The following is a 20,070-nucleotide window of genomic DNA, read 5'->3' as shown; positions in this document are numbered from 1 at the left end:
TAGCCTCGCCTGGAGTGTGTTTGCCTTACTGTCCGTCACATAGAAATGATTCTTTAGCTTAATTGTGTCAAATGTGTTCAGGTGTAGGGGGCTTGTGTCAATTAACTTGCTTTATTTTAAAACAATAACAACAACAAAAAAACACACAGACACAATAATAATACGCCTGTGATATTCGTTAGGCTACAGTCCAGTCATGTTAATGTAAATAACATCCCGTCACTCAGCTGACTGATGCACTCAAGTAAACTTTCCATTTTGATGGGGTATACATTTGCCAGCCTTTGAGACACAGGCTAAATGCCTGACTAAACATCTAAAATCGGACTGATTAATCTGATGAGGCAAGCAACCAGCTGTATGTAAGCAATAAGTGGGAGACGCTTGTGCTCTTTTTAAATCAAATCATTGTGATCTCTTTGTAGCACCGCAGTATCTGCTTCGGTTTCACTGCGGATTGTATCAATACTCATTCACTTTGTCTTTCATTCGTACCTCTGTCCGGTGTGAAATGCTGGGAAGACGACACAGGGGCCCTCTGTGGGTATATCCCATGTAAACAGGGCCCTGTGCATTGTGTAAATTAGGTGGATTAGCCCCTGCCTTTGTTGGACATGGTGTGTACACACGGACATTGATTCAGCTCTCCTAAAGCCAGTTTGGCCCTCACAACTTTAAGGAAGTCTCAAACCTTCAGCCGGAGATGACCTAAAAGAGAGGAGGGGGGAGGAGGGGGGAGGAGGGGGCGTCCTATTCAAGTAACACAGCGTTCATCAATGTGTTAGTTCAGGTTTTGTTTGGAGAAACGCAAAAAAAACATTTGAATTCAATCGGAGATGCCATTATAGTTTACATAGAAGAACTGAAAACATCCTGTTGATGTCTCAAAGTCACCATAAGAAGCTCGGGATTTGTTCAATTAACTGCTGAAGAAAACCTTTGGAGCCTTATCCACTCCAAAATGCCAAAAATGATTTACGGAGGCCAAAACGATGGATTTGAGTGACATGAAATTTACCAGGAAATGTGTCCAACACCCTCCGCGACACACACACACACACACACACACACACACAGTCTCCTAGCCCACCCGCCGCGTGTGCACGTGAGTTCAGGCACGTTGTATTTCGAGGTGTAAATATAAACATTTGCACATATTTCTTAATAAATCCAGCATTAGAACCAATTAAGCCAGATAATTTTAACTGACTGCTTTATTAGCTGTGACTAATTAAAACGTCCCCAGAAAGTAGGCCCATTTTATCTTAACATCCATCATCCTAAGGCGAAAAGCTCACATCACTGAACAGAGGGCGCGCACGTCTGGCGGGTCACTCGTCTCTCATCTGTCAGGTGGTTTAGCGAGGATTTTATTTTGAAGTTCTCTCAGGTTCTGTATTTTTATTTAGTGAAAACTTTACGAGTGGGAGAGAAATACAATATCCACGGCCATATATATTTTTAATGAGCAAGTTTCTTTCCAGAAACTTTGATTTACTCTCTTTACTTTCTATTGGCTTACTGAGAGAGAAGGCTGCAGGAAACGCAACAGATCTCTGAGAATAAAGGGGAAACTTTATTTCATCGGACACCAGTTAATGTCCAATTGGAATATATCTAACATCACGACCCTTTTATCATTTTAGCGACTAAAATTAAGCTGATTTGAAAATAGTTTTAATGCGTTTTTATTTTTATTTTTTTTTGTTCAGAGCATCTGAGTAAGCACAGCACATGAAAAGGCCCACGGGCCCACAGGGATGTGTTCATCATTATCCATCCACCTGTAGCGTCCAGGCTTCTTTTCACTTCCGCTGAAATGTAGAAATTAAAACTCTTTTCATATGTCATAAGCTTGTGTTTTTGCGAAACCTAATAGCAGCTGTTTCGTTGCTATAATTTTGATTAAAATTTGCTGCACGATATTCAAAGCGGGCTGTTGTTGTTTTTTTAATGATGACTGACGACATATTTATTGTGAATAAATAACCAAAAGGTTACAAAAGTCGATTGAAACTCTCACTTTTGGCATTAAAATCCGTTATATAACTTCTTATGCTGTGGTTATTTTTTTTGGTTCGTCCATCGTTACACACAGGAATAAACTATTTATTGTACATTAAAGTCACCTCATCCAAACTGTCATATCACGATGTGGATGAAGTCGCATTGTTCAGAGGAACACGATTGTCCTAGAGGTCAGACAGAGTAAATCCTTGGTATTAAAGTCACAGTCCGGGGTTTTAAATTGGCATCACTCAAATATCGTCGTGTCAAAAGTCAGAATAACGCTGTCTTTGCTTCTGCTTCATGGGAAATTATTTTCCGCCTTTGAGAAAGCGGATGAGACATGAAAAAGGGAGTTTCAGCATGTGGCGATAATCTTTTCAAAGAGGAGAACATTTCAGTTGTCATCGCAGTTTCTTATATTTCGTTGAGCGTTTTTTTTTTGTTTGTTTGTTTGTTTTTGCCTAACAGACAAATAACAAGTAGGACTAACACGCTCCTTTTCCCATCCGCAAGGTCTGAACCGAGTGAATCGTCCGCAGGTACACAAGCCACACGCTTTAGCAGACTTTCAGAAGGAAAAAAACTTCTCTTTAAAGTTCGTCCCGTTCGTGAAGGAAGGAAATTTACGGCTGAAATTACATTTATGTGAAAATTATTCATATTCATCAACCCTGTGTCGTGTCTTCAGTTAAACACGCATAGAAAGTTTTCTAAGTATTGGGAAAACTGATTTTATAAGTGCACAGCTGGTTATCAGCCTAATGTCTTTACATGTGCTGGAACGTTTCAGCTACAACATTTCCTCTTTTGTTTTGTCAAAGAGAGAATGCCTCGCTGTCTGGTCCTCTGAGATATAGATAGTCCTATCCAACAGTCAGGGGAAATCATAGTAATTCAGCAACTATCTAACTAACACCTCATGAGTCACTGGCGCAAAAAAATTAAATAAAATAAAATAATAATAAAAAAAATGTTTGCAAACCTAAATAGGCCTGCTAGTTCATAGTGCAAAAAAGTAATATTTCTTGTTTTCATCCACTTGTCATGCAACAAGGAGAGGCTGCAGGCTTTGACTTTGAAGGTCTGCCTACCATGAGAAGTAGGCCAGAGGTGACAGGACTGAGCTGTGTACAGACTCTACAGTTTTTAACTTAACTGAGAAAAGCTTTACGCTCTATAGATGACAGGGGACGGTGAACAGTTTTATCCTGCGTTTGATTTCAGCAGATCTAACTGACTATATGTTCAGTATGTTTAAGACAGCATTTATTTAACCATTTGAGTCAGCTGAAGAAAGCTCATTTTCTGCTTTACATCTTAATGGATTCTTTATTTAAAGACGGGGTCATTTAATTCATTAGTGTGGTAATTAGTTATTTTTACACGTCTAATTTTATGGGATACAGTATGTCTATGGAGTTAATTGTGCCTAATTGTGTGTGTCCTGGAATGTGTGCTCTTATCATAGTTGTCTTTTTGTCTGTGCCTCCATGTGCCCATGTGCCAATGCAAGTGTGTGCCCATATGTGGGTGTATGTGTCTCCACTGTTGTTCTGTGCCTGTGTGTGTTGTGTGCAGCCTATTAGTGGAGTTTAACCCCTGTGTTCAGGGAGTCACATCCCCTCAACACACCAGTCTCCATTCTTACTGCAGCACGTTAACATTTACTCTCTTCCCTCCCCACCCACCCCCTTCACTTTTGTCCTAAGAGGGCAATTAAGGAAACAAACGTTTTCCCCAAGATAAGCTGGCTGCCAGCTTTGCATACTAATGCAATGCCAAGTGGTTACAAATAGTGAGTGCTCTAATTACCGGCACTGTTTTCAATCAGAAATTGCTCAATTTCCCAGGATGAGGTCTCCGTGGCTGGAGAAAAAAAAAAAGCACAACCTGACAGAGGCAAGAGACAATCATCTCTATGTGGAGTGTGGCTGATTTTGTCTGCCTGTGAGTGTGCGCTCACGTGCCCACATGTGTGCATGCATGTTGGTGCAAATAAGCTCATCTGCCTCTGTGTGTGTGTGTGTGTGTATAGACCCCGGCACAACCCTCTCTATCACTGCTGCCCTTGACAAGTCAAGAAATGGATCCTGTCAGCTTCTACAGCATTTAGCACTACAATTATCCCCCTTTCACAGCCTGGCTGCATTAATGTAAACCACACCAGGCAGTAGTTGCCACTCAATGATGAGCACGATGTGGTGCAGCATCTCTGGGTGAGCAATTTGATGCAATTGTGTTGCAGTGTGATCATCAGTGCAAATCAGGGCTTGTTCATTTATTAAGCAATTTCTGTTAGAGATAGAAAATTAGAAGGAAGGCTCTTTTAATTTGCCAGGAGATGGCAATAGCTCTGAAAGCAACAATAATGCATAGTGTGGCTGACATCAAACACAGATTGGAATATACGAGTGAGTTTTGCCCACATTAACCCATCAGGGAGGGGTACACTATTCTGAGAGAAGTGGTCATCATCATGTGGCCACCAGGAGTAGGGGGCAGCATAGACCAAAGTGACAAGGACTAGCTTCCTGGGTGTGAGAATGAGTCACTCAATAGGATGTGCACACGGGACCCATCCGTTGGCCTTAGCTGACCTTTAGCTCTGACGGTGGCTAATGGAGGGCTGGCCCTCGATCAATGCACCGAGAGACTGGGCTCCCCGTCTCTGCCCTTTCACCAGGCCAGGAAGGGAGGGATGCTGCCAGAAGCCACACCGTGGAGCCATCGACCCTGCCACTTTCCCATCCTGTGGGTGACAGCTGCAGTGCCAATGAGCCTGGGGACGCCACGCTGCCCCTCTACTTAGGAAGGACAGCCAGCAACACTATCTCTGCGGTGGTGGGAGGAAAAAGTAACTGATGATCTGCTTGTGAATGTCACATCCATGTAAACAACCCCAGAAAACACTTTGATGTTGTTGATATGACCGTTCGCGCAAGTGTTGAAAAGCTGCACAGCAAGATGACACTTGTTAATAGGTGTATTGTTTTAGTGTTGGAGAAATAAGCTCGTGTTTCTGCTAAAAAATGCATCGAAAGCCAGTATGTCTGTATATGTGAGTTTTTCCTTTTCCATTATATCACGTTGTAAAAATGCAGTATTAATCAAGACTAGTTTTGAACCTACATGTCATGTAAACATGAGGCAAGCTGTCAGCCTTTATTAAAGGCACACACCGAGCTTTGTTTAATTTAGGTTCAAAACTTTTTCAAATGTTATGCTTGTATTTTCTGCATTTATTTTGCACTTAAAATGACACGGTCGGGAATATATTTTCTCATGCAGCACCATGTTGCTAAGATGCGCCTGATGTTGTGCTTTATGGTGTACTTTGTAACCCAGATGGTGCACCACTGCATACCTTTTATCAGAGCAGCCTTTTGTCGATAGGCAATGCTTGCGTAAAACACAAAACAATATTTATTGTGCATTTTAATTGCATAGACTTCAATTCAAAATACATTTAAAGATATTCAAAACAACAGCAGATAAAACATTCATTCCATATGGGAGAGAAGAAAAGACATCCAAAAGGTTTTACCACAGATTGTTCTTTTTATTATCATTAACTGTAATGTGATTCTGAAGCCCCCTGTGACCTCCTCACAGCAGCACCTCATCTCAGAAGTCATTCATTAGAACAACCAGAAGGCAGGCAGAAAGACAGCAAGAAAGAGGCATGGGGAGACAGCGTAGTGTAAAAATAAATTAGATTGTTCTTATGAACTAGATGAACCAGCTTGAGATGGTAAAAGAAAGCACACTTCGGGAATTCAAAGGATATCTAACAGTACAGTATTTGGAGATGACATGGAGCCCTGTGATCCAGTTGTCGGCCTTATGTTATGTGTGTAATCACAGTTACATTTACTGTCCACTTTGGATTGTAAGGCCCACAGGGAGCCATGAAATATGTGTCTGAACAGTGCATGTTTGGACTGAGATTGCGCTGCAGTCTTTCTGTTGAAGACTGCGGCCTGATGCGGGCCCTGGTGAGACTAATCAAAAAGCTTCTTATGTCTTCTTCCTCTGATATAAATGGATTGTAAAGTCTTTCCCCATGATTTGGCCCAGTGTTTACTGAATAAGATATCTCACAGTCGAGCGAGAGTGAAGGCCACCTCTCTCAATTAAGCCCCCCTGGCTCCTTTTCCATAAGAGCAGTCGGAGAGTGCTTCTTCATATCTGCACCTCCTGGTGCTTCTTATCTTACCAGGCCTGTAAAGGTCCAAATGACCCACCTCTTATACATGTTAATGTGTGAATGTATACTTATATGAGGATAAAATAGCAGGGATGTGATACAGAGTGGTCAGAGTTGGGCTGGGGCGACAGAGGAGAACAGGGGGTAGGAGGTGGGGGGGTGGAGGGTTTGAAAAGAGCCGTGCGGATCCTTAGAGTGGTGTGACAGACTCTCCAGCCTCCTGGTAGGATTTGTTGGAATGTGAGAGAGGAGGATTTTAGCACCAGGCGAGCCACGCCAGAGTGCTGCAGACTTCATGCCATCTGTCTCAGCCTCCATCCTCTCTTTGCCAAACTCATCAGACCTTTATTTCCTCTCCCTCTATCTCCTTCTCATCCCTGTTCACAAGAGTAGCGGACATACTGAGATCTGCTAATGTATTGGAGGGAAAAAAAATGGCTGGGCTTAATAAGCAGATTCAAAATTCTCGATTGATTAATATGTATTCTTGGAGCTAATTGTCCGACAGCCCGCATGGAGATAAAATGTGTGTTCGATCGTCCTGCCATTTGTTACTTGACCAACAGGGAAAGCAAGATAGAGATATTCATACCATAGCAAATCTGTTAATAAGTTAATAGTGAAACATGTTCCAAGTAAGAGCCAAAAAGTTCAATTAAATTAATGCATCATTGCAAACAAGCTACTGCCTTAATTAACTTTTGCCTTTTGCTGTATTGTGATATGAATAATGTTTAAATAAAATATATCCTATAAATGAATAATAATTCTCTGTGTTGATGTGATTATTTGACAGCCAAGGAAATTAGGACACTTTAAGGATGCACTGTACTGTACTACTCATGAAACTGAGTTGAAGATGAGAGGTTTAAGTCCAGTCAACACTTTTCAGTCCGTGAAAAATGAAAAAGTAACTATCACGTAGAGGGCCACAGTTAAATCAAAAGCAAATTTTTACATCAAATGAGTGGGTGATTGTGATGCGTCTGGACGGGACTGATCTCTCAACCTCCCTCCCAGTCTGGGGGCGACTGGGGTGGGGGCTGAAGGAGATCACAGGGAGGCGCTGTACCTGCTCCATGTCCTTAACCTGTTTGCAGAAGGGCAACAGAGGGTGGAGGGAACAGAAAGGAAATGTACCCTTTGTCCAAAATGGAACACCAGGTGGCAGGAAGTGGGCAGGAGGCCTTTGAAGCTGACCCCTGGTCTCTGCACTGGGATGGCCTCACCGATCGATCGGGCCAGAGATGGCAGGGAGGGGAGCCAGGTGCCCCCAGTGCGCCTCCAGACCATGCAGATCTATTATGGGCGAGGAGGAGAGCAGAGTCAGCTGGGGCTCAGACCCACTGCTCCCATCATATCACTGTTCAGACAGCCAGAGTGAACTGGCTGCATCCTAACAAGCAGGCAAATACTGACAACAGTCTGGTGCACAACAAGCTCAACAGACACGTTACTCATATGAAAACTTTAGGAAGGGCTTCCACTGCAGAGTGTTGTCAAGTCTCTGGCGGGCCGACATAGCACAACACTGAAAAATTAGTGTGAGTGTGCATACATGACTCACAGAACAGCTGCAGAAGTTGTGGCCTGAAATTATAATATGACAACGCATATCAAGATTCAATAATAATTCTATATATGACTAAGAGGAAAGAAACATCAAAAAGGAAAACGAACCAAAAGAAAACACAAAAGCAGAAAATCAAATGGACAGATGTTTGTGTGCATGCGAATGTGGGGAGCTTTAAAGTGATCTGATAAATTGCTACACTTGCTTGGAAATTGTCGAAATTGGTAAACACTGAACAGTTATTGTGTGCTCTGGAATATCATTTCCCTTAAGACTAATGCAAAATAATTGGCGATAGATTTGAAATAATGGCAGAAATCACTAAGAAATCTTCATTTTGAGTAGGTTTTCCATGTCTATGAATCGGCCATCCCATTCACAGGGATTGTGCTCAGCTAGAATGACACTACAAATCTGCTCCAGCATTTGTATTTTGGCCAGCTTTGGAGGAGGTGAGTGCTATCAGTGTCTACACGCTCATCCTTCTGTATCGCTAAGATGTTTACTGCACACAACATGGCAAGCAAACACACGTGCACACACACTTAAATGTGCTAACAGAAACTCTAATCCTGACCCCCCCCCCCCCCCCCCCCCCCCGCCCCCCCCCCCCCTCCCTGCTTCCCTCCCCAGGCGTGGAAATGAAAGCTGGGCACTTGGAGAGGATGACTGGAAGAAATGAAGATGTGTCTGCTTTCCACAGCAACCAATGACGATGCAGCGTTTCGCACTCTCTGCCCTCTGATAGGTCTTTTTCATTCTCTTCATCTGAAGGCCCATGTCATTCCATCTAATCTCCTCCTCCTAAATACAAACAGGCCAATCCTGAGACAAGGCTCAGGGGCCGGGGAGGGATGAAGGAGCTGAGGCATGGAAGGAGTGAGCGATGTAGTTCAGGAGGAGAGAAAAGGAGCACCAGAAGCTGATGTTGGTGTGAGAAGGAGCCAGTCTGTTATTATTAATAAAGCATTAAAAAAAAGTGAGCACATCAAAGCATACAGGGGCTATGCTATCATACATGAAAGTAATGCACTATGGCTTAATGTTTCCTAAGGCGTGTTATGGTGACGCTGCTTTGATTTGAAATGCATTGTGTGGAAAATGGATTTACAGGAGTAAGGAGAGGCAGCTTGGTGTGGGTGCAGACCATAATTTAAAACCTGACCTCATAGGCTCTTCAAAGTCTCCGCAAGTGTGGATATTTAGGACTTACGTACAGTATGTGTGAGAGACCTGAATCACAGCTACAAAAACAACAAATAAATACATGCAAACAGGGATGTGGATTACACCTGCAAGAACAGAGAATGAGCAATCACTGTCACAGTAAAATAAGAAACGCATCATTCCTCATTTTGATCATTAGAAATGATTGGAACTAATTTGTCTTTCCTTACTGAGCAAAGGGTGTCGCACCTGATTATACTGCATTTGGTCCTTCTCCGACTGAGGCCTGCAGGAAGTGAGACACCTTTCTCATTGCTCTCCCCGTGGCCAGGTAATTATCCTAATCTACCTTCCTCCTGTGCTCCAGCTCCTGTGCCACACTGGCTCAGACCACCTCTGTGGCTTCATTATCAATGCTGGGACTCACTAATGGCTCAACAGCCTCTCTGTGCAGGCTGCTGGCAGAGACCAACCAGTGGGAAAGAAAATGAAGATGAAGAAGAAGAAGCAGGAGGAGGATAGCGGGGGTGGGGAGGGTCGGGGGGAGAAAAAATTAGACACTAAAGAGTAATAGGCTGCCCTGGAGGTTAACGTCTTAATCATGAGGGACAATACTCTTGAGTCCGATGGCTTTGGCTCCTTAAAATGTCATCGCTCGCTGATGGTGGATGAGGCCACAGGGCAGAGCAGTGTCAAAGAGGAAGTCGGAAGATCGGCCAAAGAGCTCTCTGCATGCAACATGACCATGAAGTGTGTGTTTTTGAAGTAACAGGTCGCCTTGTCCACATGTGCGTCGGTTACAAACCCCCACCTTGCATGTATGAAACAGCTATAACCTCACAGCATACAGAAGGACTGGGGGTGGGGATTCAGTTTCACTTTTTTTTTCTGACAAATGACACCCTGACAGTTGGAAAAAATGTTGGGGTCCCTGAACAGATTTCTCAGCTACAAAAATAAAATGTGTTGGATTAGACAAAGACAGACATTCTACTTTTGAACCCCAATGAGAGCACTGACAAATGCCACCCCACCCCCACTCCGTCTGTGCCATGATTGTTTTTTCTCTCCAGAAATGTCATAAACTTAAGAGGTGATAAATCTATATGGCACAAACAGACACCGACTTCATCCAAGTGTACATAGCATATAGGCTGACACAGATTGAGATGGTGTAACGTGTCTTTGCATCACTCTAATTAGCCACGCGGGCTTTACCCATTCTTCATGTAAACAGAGATTCCAGTGGACTCACTTTTCGAAACGGAAGCGGAACTCAAAAGCAGTGATCTGCAAGTGAGAAAAAATATTCAGAGGATAAAATTACTGCAAAAATCTATAGTAGTCCTGTTTTTGTGTGGGTGTAGCAGCCTGCATTCTATAAACCTATGGAAACAGAGAAGAAGTGCAGTCACAATAACGTCAGTCTTGGTAAAAGCAACCGCCAGCACATCGCGTGTTTAACGCATGTTTACAAAGTGCTGAATGTCTCAATAAATCTACAAATGTGTATTTGGCTTTCAGCACTTTGAAGATAATCTCTTTCCAAATTTATGTCATGTCATATACCCAACTTGGATTTAACATTTTTGAGTGTGCTTAGGCTTTAAACACAAGATGCTTAACCTTAGCTGCCAGTGGTCTACGCTCATATGATAAATTGTAAAAGTGTGGGTGGTTTTGCACCAGTCAAATGAGCAAAATCCTTCTTAAACACCTCCACACTTAAACATCCTGTCCCACAGATGAAAGTTAAACTGTGTTCTTTTGCTATTTGGTGGTAGTTCAAATGGGAAATTATCTGCAAATGAGCAGAAACATTTGAGTAACTCACAGGACTGCAGGAACAATATGGTCCCTCAAAGAAAGATTAGTATACTCAAGTAATGATTAAAGTTGATCTACCCAAGATAAAGTCATCTTAACTGGAAACGCAGACAGAATACAATAAGTTAAAAAGAAGTGTCCTTTGAGTTAAAGGGTCAGTTCACCCAAATTACAAAAAACAAGACCTATTTAGTTCATTACTTCCAAAGGTATCTACAAATGCAGATAATTTTGAGATGAATGGAAATTAATTTTTTTTTAAAAAAAATGTAGTTCCAAAGAAAACAGCTCACAGTTAGGTCTGTGGATTGCACTCAGTAAAGAGGCCTGGTCATTATAAGTGCTAATAAATTATCCTTGTCCACTGCTCTGTAGCATTGCCCTCAGTACTGCTACTGAGTAAAATATTATGAGACAAAAAACATGTTTGCGCTATTAGGTTGAAACTTTACAAAGACACAGGTGCAGGTGACATGACCTTGTACTGTATCCTTGTCTAATTGTTGACCTACATTATTGATAAGGCTGTCATAAAATATTGTAATTCACAGCTACCAAGGGAAGCAGCACTTTAAACAGTAACTATGCATAATTTACTGCAGTGCATTTCAAGGACCACCTTATTTACTTAGTACGTTACTTTTTGTTACTTACAGCACACATCACCACAACTTAATTTACAGTGTCGTAAAGCAGTTCTAGTTTCATTTAAAGGGCCTGTATGTCCAAAAGCAGTCAGATAAAGCAGCTACATAAACATCCTTTTAAAAGGCAGGACTTGCATGGAAGCACACTGTAAGTAAGCTCTGGTAAGCATATAAACTGATGAATTGAGGTGACAGTAAATGTGCATGCTTAGGGCTCAGGAGGATATTAATATATTCTCCACCCCAACATTGTTGTCGGAGTCAGATGGCACATGCAGCTATCAGAGGGGTATAACTCTGCGTGGGGTTTGGTGCAGACAAGCATGAAGACATGCTTTATTTTTTGTCAGGGGTAATGTGATGATGCATGATGCTATAACGGTCTTTTTGCGCAGGATTCTGAATCAGAAACATGCTATAAATAAATATGCTAAAATGGGTTCCAATGGGTTTTTGGTAGGAAAAAAAAAAGATCAGCTTCAAATATTTCTTTTTTCTTACCAGAAAAACCCGTTTTAGAAAAGAGTTGTTGAAGGTGTGAGGCAAAAGCAAACCTTACTTGGCCTTTGCGGGTCACAAGACTGCCTGAAACGTAAGGCTCTGTGTATCTGAGCACTTGTTCTCTAGATCACAACCTTTTGTTTATCATCCTGTGTCACGCTGGTGACAGTGTTCCCCTCAGTGTTCAGGTCTAGTACTGAGAAACATAGCGGTGAATAATGTGAGGCAATGAATGTAAGACTTCTCAGTGTGTGTAAAGTGTATTCACGGGAGGATACAGACGGTTGAAGGCAGAGGTGGGACTAGTTTTTTTTTCACAGTTCTTTCACATGTAACAACCCAAACCATAGTCACTTCCATAAAAGGATCATGAAGGAATGTAAAAACCTGCTCCTTTTGCGGCTTTACTTTGAGAAACCAAAATAGGGCTCAGAGTTTTCCTCACAAACAAGCATCAGTGTAACAGATGAAATATGAGTGTTGTGCTCTCTAAGGGAGCTGAAAAATACACAAATAGCACTCACTACAGAATATGGTTAACAAAACATTGTCATTTGAAATGTTTTTGCAGTATTTTGATTAATTGCAGTATTTTTTGTTTACATGTACCTCTACATAAATCCATAAAGTTCCTAAATTGTGGCTGACATTTTGTGCAAAAGTGTCAGCTTGTGTGCAGGCAGGAGTGACAAAGCTAAAGCGGCTCTGAGACAGAACTGTGTGGGGTATATCATAGGTTTATTATAAAAATATACAGAGCATAAAGAGCTCGTTCTTAATTTTTTTTTTTTTTTTTTTACAAACACTTAGTAGCTTTTACTGGAGCTTTTAAAGGCATCCAAGCTTTCAATCTAAAATATTTCACTACCGCTTCTAATTTTCCATGATTTGTCTCATGTTGCTTATATTTGTCATGAGAGCTTGGACAAATTGGTTAAGGAACCTTAATTTACTGTTGTCTCTTTCTGACACTACCTGTCCACTTTTTCCATATCTGTTTATTATGAGTTCCTTTCTTGTTCAGATTTGTTTTTTACATCATTGCAGACTGCCTTCATTTACGTGATGTAGAACATGCAGTAGTGATATATATATATATATATATATATATATATATAAAAAAGAGCTGAACTGAAATGAATTTCATAGACTGCATTTCAGAGGGAAATGTTATACTTTTTACTTGACTACATCCACCTCAAAGTTTTAGCAGTTACTTACCAAGACTGTACATATAGACTATAAGATAGCCTTATATACTTCTATTATACACTGATCAGTCACCCCATAGGATTCATTTTATTCACTTCACCTGTCAGTGGTTTTAATGTTATGGCTGATTGGTGTATTTTAAGATCAGCTGCACATAAACTAGCTCTAGTAAAATGCATCTTACTGCATCAGTATGATCTGTTAGTATGAGATAAAATCATGTAGCACTCTCATGGGCCATTTATTATATATTACATATTGAATACTGAATTACTTTCAGATACTTACACTGGGCAAATCTCATCGCTAAGCATTGGTTCATTACTAAAAGAACCTGGTCTGCTAAAGTTGCTCTGTACACATCATTGCTTCATGAGCTTATTGCATTTCAAAGACAATATGTGCAATCTAACAGTGTAACGTCTGAAAATATTTCTTTCTTCTTCTAAAACCTACAGTCATTGTATAGTATATATCATCATATGGTATAGTAAAAACTATAGTCATCACTGAGATTAACACGAGGAAAGGATTTGCTGAGCAATTCAGAATGTCTTGAACTGAAGCGCCTGAAACCCATATCATAAATATGGACCATTCAGAATAAGAGGAAATGTTTTTATTTCCAGTTCGTTGCTACAGTTTGAAAAATGTATAGAAGTAATCTTCATCTTAGGCAAGGCGTGCTTTTAACTTTACAGAGAAGTCTGTTAGGCAAACAATGGGAGAGCATTAATACGTGCCAATAGAGCAGTATTAGTCAACAGCCTGAGTCAATACACCCCACTGGGCTGCATGTCTTTCTACAAACACAAGCAATTGCTTTAGAAGGCCTCGGCACTGGATAGAAACATCAATTACAGTAAATTACACCAAAACAGTGTGTAACACTTCAATTTGTTAAATTTCCTGAGCTGTCTGAGCTGTTCTGGAAGAAAGCAGAACAGAGCACTGGAGTAAGATAACATTCTGTGATATTCTGCCCAGTCGTGGATCAGCGGTTAGGGTGTCGGACCCGTAACTGGTGGATCGCTGGTTCGATTCCCCGTCCCGGTGTCCATGGCTGAGGTACCCTTGAGCAAGGTACCTAACCCCCACTGCTCCCCGGGCGCTGCACGTGGTCGCCCACTGCCCCGGGTTTGCTGTGTGTGTGTGCACGTCACTTGGGTGGGTTAAATGCAGAGAACAAATTTCGTTGGAGTGAGTTCCCTCCAATGACAAAATATGTCACTTTCATCTTTCATCTTTCACTTTCATCTATCCATGGCCATGAACAGAATGAAGGAGTTATTCATATTGTGATTATTAAACGTGGACGAATGAATTTCTTTTCCTGAATGCATCCTAGTTTTTTTTTGTTGTTGTTGTTGTTGTTTTTTTTAAATGTGGAACTATGAGACCTCTTTGGCAGCACTGTGACTTTTAAAATCCACATCAGCTACTAAAATAAGCACTTTCAGTTTGGTCCAAATTCATAAAGGTAGAAAGGATCGAAAAAGGCAAGGTTAAAGGTACTGTTTATTGTATTTAATAAGACTTTTATCTAAAAACCCTGGGAGAGAAGGTCATAAATTCAGCATCAAGACTACACCGAGACAATGGAAACAAAGGATAAAATATCATCTTGGTTCCCATGCTCACTTTCCTGCACAGAGGGACCACAAATGATGGCCTAGTAAAGGTAGCGACCCTTCACCCAGACGAAAACGTCCAAAACTTTGCAGTGCTTCAGTGACTTCCCCTGCTATGGTTGATTATCCAGGAAGGGTGTTAGTGGCTGGGGACAGATGAAGATTTGGCTGTTTCAGGGAACATTTTGGGAGAGGGGCGGGAGGGGGGCTGGAGTAAATGAAAGACAAATGCGAGTAGTGCCCACTCAGCTATTTTCCCAGTCAAGATCAAAGGCACGCCGGACTGGCCGCTCCACGGGAAACTTGAGATGGGTCCTGCCTTTGTTTGCTGTTGCTAGGAGACCTGCAGAAGGCTGAAAGTGTTTGCAGTGGGGTACAACATCAAAACCATTTCCAATATAAATTTTTAAGACAGCCATGTATTTGTATCCTGGGCTTTCAATTTACAGAATACACCTAAAATGCTAACAAATAATGACTCGCCCCTCTGTTAGTCATGGAACAGTTTCTTAGTGCTTGTTTTAAAAAGAAAAGTCGTTACAGACAATTGCACAGATGCACTCTTATAAGGGGCACTTGTCAGCAGTGTGTGGAATCAGTGCTTTGATAGTATGTGAGCAACGTCACGTTGGTGCACAAACTACATTCACCAAACAGCCATAAAAGCAAGATTAATTCTTTTTCTGGCACAGTGCAGGACGCAGCATGTAATACTGCACACACAACTTAAATATAGCTTGATATATTTATAAGCTTAGGTTTGGCTTCTCAACAAAGGTAATTATGATGCTGCTATCCATTAATGGGCCCCATGATAGTAAGGGTGGCTAGACATGTGTCACAGGGAGCTCATTACATATCATTAGTTCAACACTCCAATAATATCTACACCTGCTGAGCAGAAGATAATGACTTGGCCCCTGATATTTGCAGGACTATTGTCTACCCAAGCAAAGCACCACCAGGAGGATGAGTCCACAGGCTGGAGAGCTGCATGAAAACTGATAAAGCTATACAATAAGTTCAGATGCACACGTTTATTTTTGATTACAAGCTACAGTGAATGCAGTGCAGCAAAGACAAGAGCAGCATTTCTTCGGTAGGGGAATAGCTGTAACCCGTCAATTAAAAAAAACATGATGACTCTCTCGTGTACAAACCTTCCTACTATCTATGCATATGACGTTGTTGTAAAATTATGGGAAACATGCAACAAGAATATCACAAAACGTGATTACCTATTAACCTTTTCTAATGGTAACTTCTTGATAATAGACTTAAGCAATTCCTGTTTGAGGGAACACTGGAGTGGCTTTGGCTCATCCAGTGTTACATAACACTCTGATGAACTCAAACTCAGTCTTTTACCCTTAACGTAAGAGGAAAACACACATGTTAATAGTGTATATGGGCTACATCTTGCGCTTGGTGGTTTTATAGATCTTCACTTTGTATATGAAATCCGTCTTGTGCCTGATGGCCCAAATACAAACTGCAACCGCCACAAAAGTGACCTTCGTGTCTGGAACGATAAAGATTAGAATCGTGCTGTGTCTGCCTTGTGTTTTCACTACTTAAGCCAACTGGCACGGCGCTGACGTCCTCTCCCCAGCTCCCAGTCTGCCATGATGACAATGGCAACCAGCTACCGCATGGCATGTAAAAATGAAAAAGCATGCCAAGGGATATTTGGAAAATATGAGCAGAATGCAACACAACTGATCAGTGGTTCTGTTAAGGAAACGTATTCCTGGGCATTGCTACTGCTAACCATTTTGCATTTCCAGGACATCAGCCTCTACTTCCAAGTTTAGAATGCAGTGTGCTTTCAGTGAGCTTTAAAAGAGCCAGTTTCTGGATGGAGAGAAGAAATTAGGTTCTTTGAGGATTCCAAGCTGTGTCCTCTAAAGGGCTGAATTTCTTTCTAACCAACAAGAACTAAAAATGGCCCACATCCGAGTGTGCCGTGAGCTTATGTGCTGTGTCCTGCCTTAACCTGCTCCAGTCAGTAATAGTGTGTGTGCGCGTACCCGTGAAGCTTCAGCAGACAGCGTACAGCAGACAGACAGTGACAACAGCAACAACAAAAAAGAAAAGAACCCAGAATCAACATCCAAACATTTGTTTCACCATTTACAAAAAGGGGCAAGGCTAATTCCCGCTGTTGTTGTCTTCAGCTGAAGAAGACAGAGTTGTCTCCTCCTGTCACTGCAACCCTGCGTGACATCACTGTGAATACATCGCTGCCAAATCCCGCATCAGCAGTCCAAATACACTTCAATTGGTGTGTGAAAAGCTGCTGCTTTAACTGAGCATCATGTAGACTCATGGCTGGTGGTTACAAGTCTGAATTAGTTTTTGACTAAGAACGACTTTGTACATTTGGCTGCCACCTGCCACTCAGTAATACAAATACTTGACTATAGTTATCAACACAGACTCATATTGGGTCTAATTTGTTTGCCAAATCTTTGGCTGCATTCATGGCTTCGCTGCCAACAGGCTGCTATTGTGGACGGTTGAAAACTTGTTTGATTTGTAACATTTTACAACATAACATAAATCCGCAACCTATTGTTCTTTCCCTGTCCTTCTCCGAAAAGTGCAAGACCGTAATTAATAAATCATCTAGAATTTATGAATAATGTAGACTTAAATAGCCATCTGAAGTTCACATACGCATACAAACACAGTGGGAAAGCTTTGAACAGAGCCATGGCAAAGCATGAATAGTAAAATCTATGTCCTGATCCAATGATGGTTCAATGAGAGATTTTACTGAAAATTGATGCTGTAACATTTCTATTCTAATGGCCATCTTTACACTGTGAAGATGGTGTTTTAAATGACGCATCACATGTTTATTTGAGATAAAGAAGAGCATATTTTAAACCTCTGGCATGAACACTACAGCTTTTTTAATTCAATTGTATTAAAAATGCTGTCCAAGGGACAATTTTGTCTATTTTCTGTGACAAAATCTACAAACTATAATCTACAACTAATTTACGATGTGAAATTCCCCAGTCTTTATTTATTTCAAAATCTTTATTATGTTTTTTATTTTTATTTTTGTGTGTTCGTGTGTCTGCTCCTTCAAAGTCTCGACAGCACTGAATGATAAGCAAGCACAGTAGTGAAGACACCTCCCCAAACAGGTCACCTCTGTTCTGGGGATGACTGCAGCCTGAACTCTGTACCCCCACTGAGACAATAAAACGGCTGGATGACTACAGGACTGGCAGAAAGGCAGACAGTTTATAACTCAAGAGAGGCAAAGCTATACAACCTGTGTGAAGACAAAGATTTATTAACTGTAAGAGATTGGAATTCTCTCGGTCTGAGGTCAGAGGGCCAAAGTTACCTTTCTAAACTCCCTGAGGGTGTATGAGGAGACCCTGGACAGAGGCTGGAGCACACAGTTACATCCCTTCATCTCCAGACAAAGGAGCTGTCACACTGAATCACAGTCCCCATCATTCCAGCCAATAACTGCTTACTTGGTTTGTAAATGGGATGTAGTATCTTAAGTGAGAAGAACATTATAATGAGTATCCTGTGTTCACTGTGCTGCAGTCTTTTGCAACCTATCAGACCTAGCAATATTGACAAGCAGGGAAAGAATAGTTCCCATTATTTATAATAAAGGACTGGCTAAGCCATCACAAAGAATTGCTTTATTTTTTGCCATTTAGACCTATGCCATTTGATTGATGTGCCGAGCGCAAATTATGCAAATGTAAACAGGTTTTTCATTTTTGTTTCTTTTAGGTCATTTCTTAATTTAATCTTAATATAAGGTTACTCACTTGAAGATGAGAATCAGTGTCATTTACACATTTACTACCAGCCTATTCATGTCAGAAAAAAATAACAACAAAACAATTCAGGTATTCATTTGTAAAGCTGGATGGGTTTAGAAGAGATAAAGAGAGAGAGATCCACAAGTTCACATGATTACACGAGAGAAATGCAAATAAAGCTGCAACTGCTGCATTCAAGATACTCTAATATAAAAACAAGAAACAAGAGCATTAAAGCCATTTCTAACAGAATATCTGGACTATTTTGTCTTCAATTCCAAGAAATCGTCACACTACTAAGAAGTATATTAGAAATGTTTACTTCGTGTACTGTTTAAATACAACCATATTTTTTTAAATTAACATCTAAACCTACACTGTACGTATTTAACTCTTAATTTTGTTAAAAGCAACCAAAACTTGAAAGATTAGAGAAATGTTATCTTAAGAGTCTCTGGTACATTATCATATAGGAGTGGTTTGAAAGTCTTGATCTTTTCACACTCTAAGAAAGAACTGTTATTGGAGAGGATTTGCTGCGAGATTCCCCTTTCATTCTAACGGTATTAAAAAGCGTAAAGACTGGAAGACAGAGGAGTGAGGCTGACGTCACAGTCCAAGAGTCACCCGCCGTGTGTTCGGCGTCTCCAAGTAAAGACTTATCTGCAAAGAAGTTTGGACGGACAATGTGGGTGGACAGGGCGTGAAACTACTATCATCATCAGTTCTGAATGAAAAAAAGAAAACATATCTTCCACAAAAAAGAAGGCTCATTCCAATTCAGCAGCGTTGTTAGGACAACGAGAACCATCCCTCAGATGATTAGTTCCACTTCAAAAGAATTTACTTTCCGCAGTGGAAACGTCCCCCTTTTGTGTCCTTACACAGGGTTTTCTCAGACCAAAAGAAGAATCGTATGTTTAGTCAGCCTGTTTATTATTCCTTCTGTTCACACTACAATTGTATTAAATAAATAGACTACTACTAACAAAGGCCTATTAGCCCATAAACATGTCCTGGTACACACAAAAAAGGCTAAATCACAGTCTCTGCATAAGAATTAAGATACTATAAGTACTAGGAAAGGCATAAACTACATTGCTCAGGACAAAGTGCCAACTCAGAATGTCTTGTTACTGACATCATGAAACATGGATGTTATGTTGCACATATTTTGTCCAACTGGGGGTTTGTTATGTGGCTCAATATGGTGTACATTTTCTGGGGTGTGTATTTTCAGATGAATGAATGGATCTGGCTTGTTCACTTCTTACAAGCACCTTGGCCAGTCACAAAGGGGAAAAGTAAAGTAGTAATCTTTGAATATAAAACCTAATAAACATTCAACATATGCCTGAAATTAACATGTCAAATTACTCACATTTGCGCACTTTACGTTTAGTAACTCAAAATAGACTAAAATCACAAATGTCAAAAAAAAAAACCAAACCTCATTGCAATAATTAACTGTAAGGTTTGGTGCAAATTACAT

At 40.9% G+C, this 20,070-nt stretch overlaps 1 protein-coding gene across 2 annotated transcripts in view; it reads right to left on the bottom strand.

Annotated features, from left to right (window-relative positions):
- Positions 1 to 7,147: 7,147 nt before the first annotated feature.
- The window catches only part of zic6 (zic family member 6), a 69,727-nt gene continuing 56,804 nt past the window's right edge, over positions 7,148 to 20,070 (bottom strand). Inside the window, exon 3 of one of the 2 annotated variants that reach the window (XR_006844913.1) lies at positions 7,148 to 7,516. The gene's annotated coding sequence lies outside the window, so the exon portion shown is untranslated. Of the gene's footprint in view, positions 7,517 to 14,699; positions 15,129 to 20,070 lie in introns of those variants that run through there. The other variant, XR_006844916.1, reaches the window with a different exon arrangement.

Source organism: Scatophagus argus, chromosome 12 (assembly GCF_020382885.2).
Source record: "Scatophagus argus isolate fScaArg1 chromosome 12, fScaArg1.pri, whole genome shotgun sequence".
NCBI classification, from domain to species: Eukaryota; Metazoa; Chordata; class Actinopteri; family Scatophagidae; genus Scatophagus; species Scatophagus argus.
The sequence above is the reverse complement of the archived record's forward strand: the minus strand, read 5'-3'. Positions and strand labels throughout refer to the sequence as shown.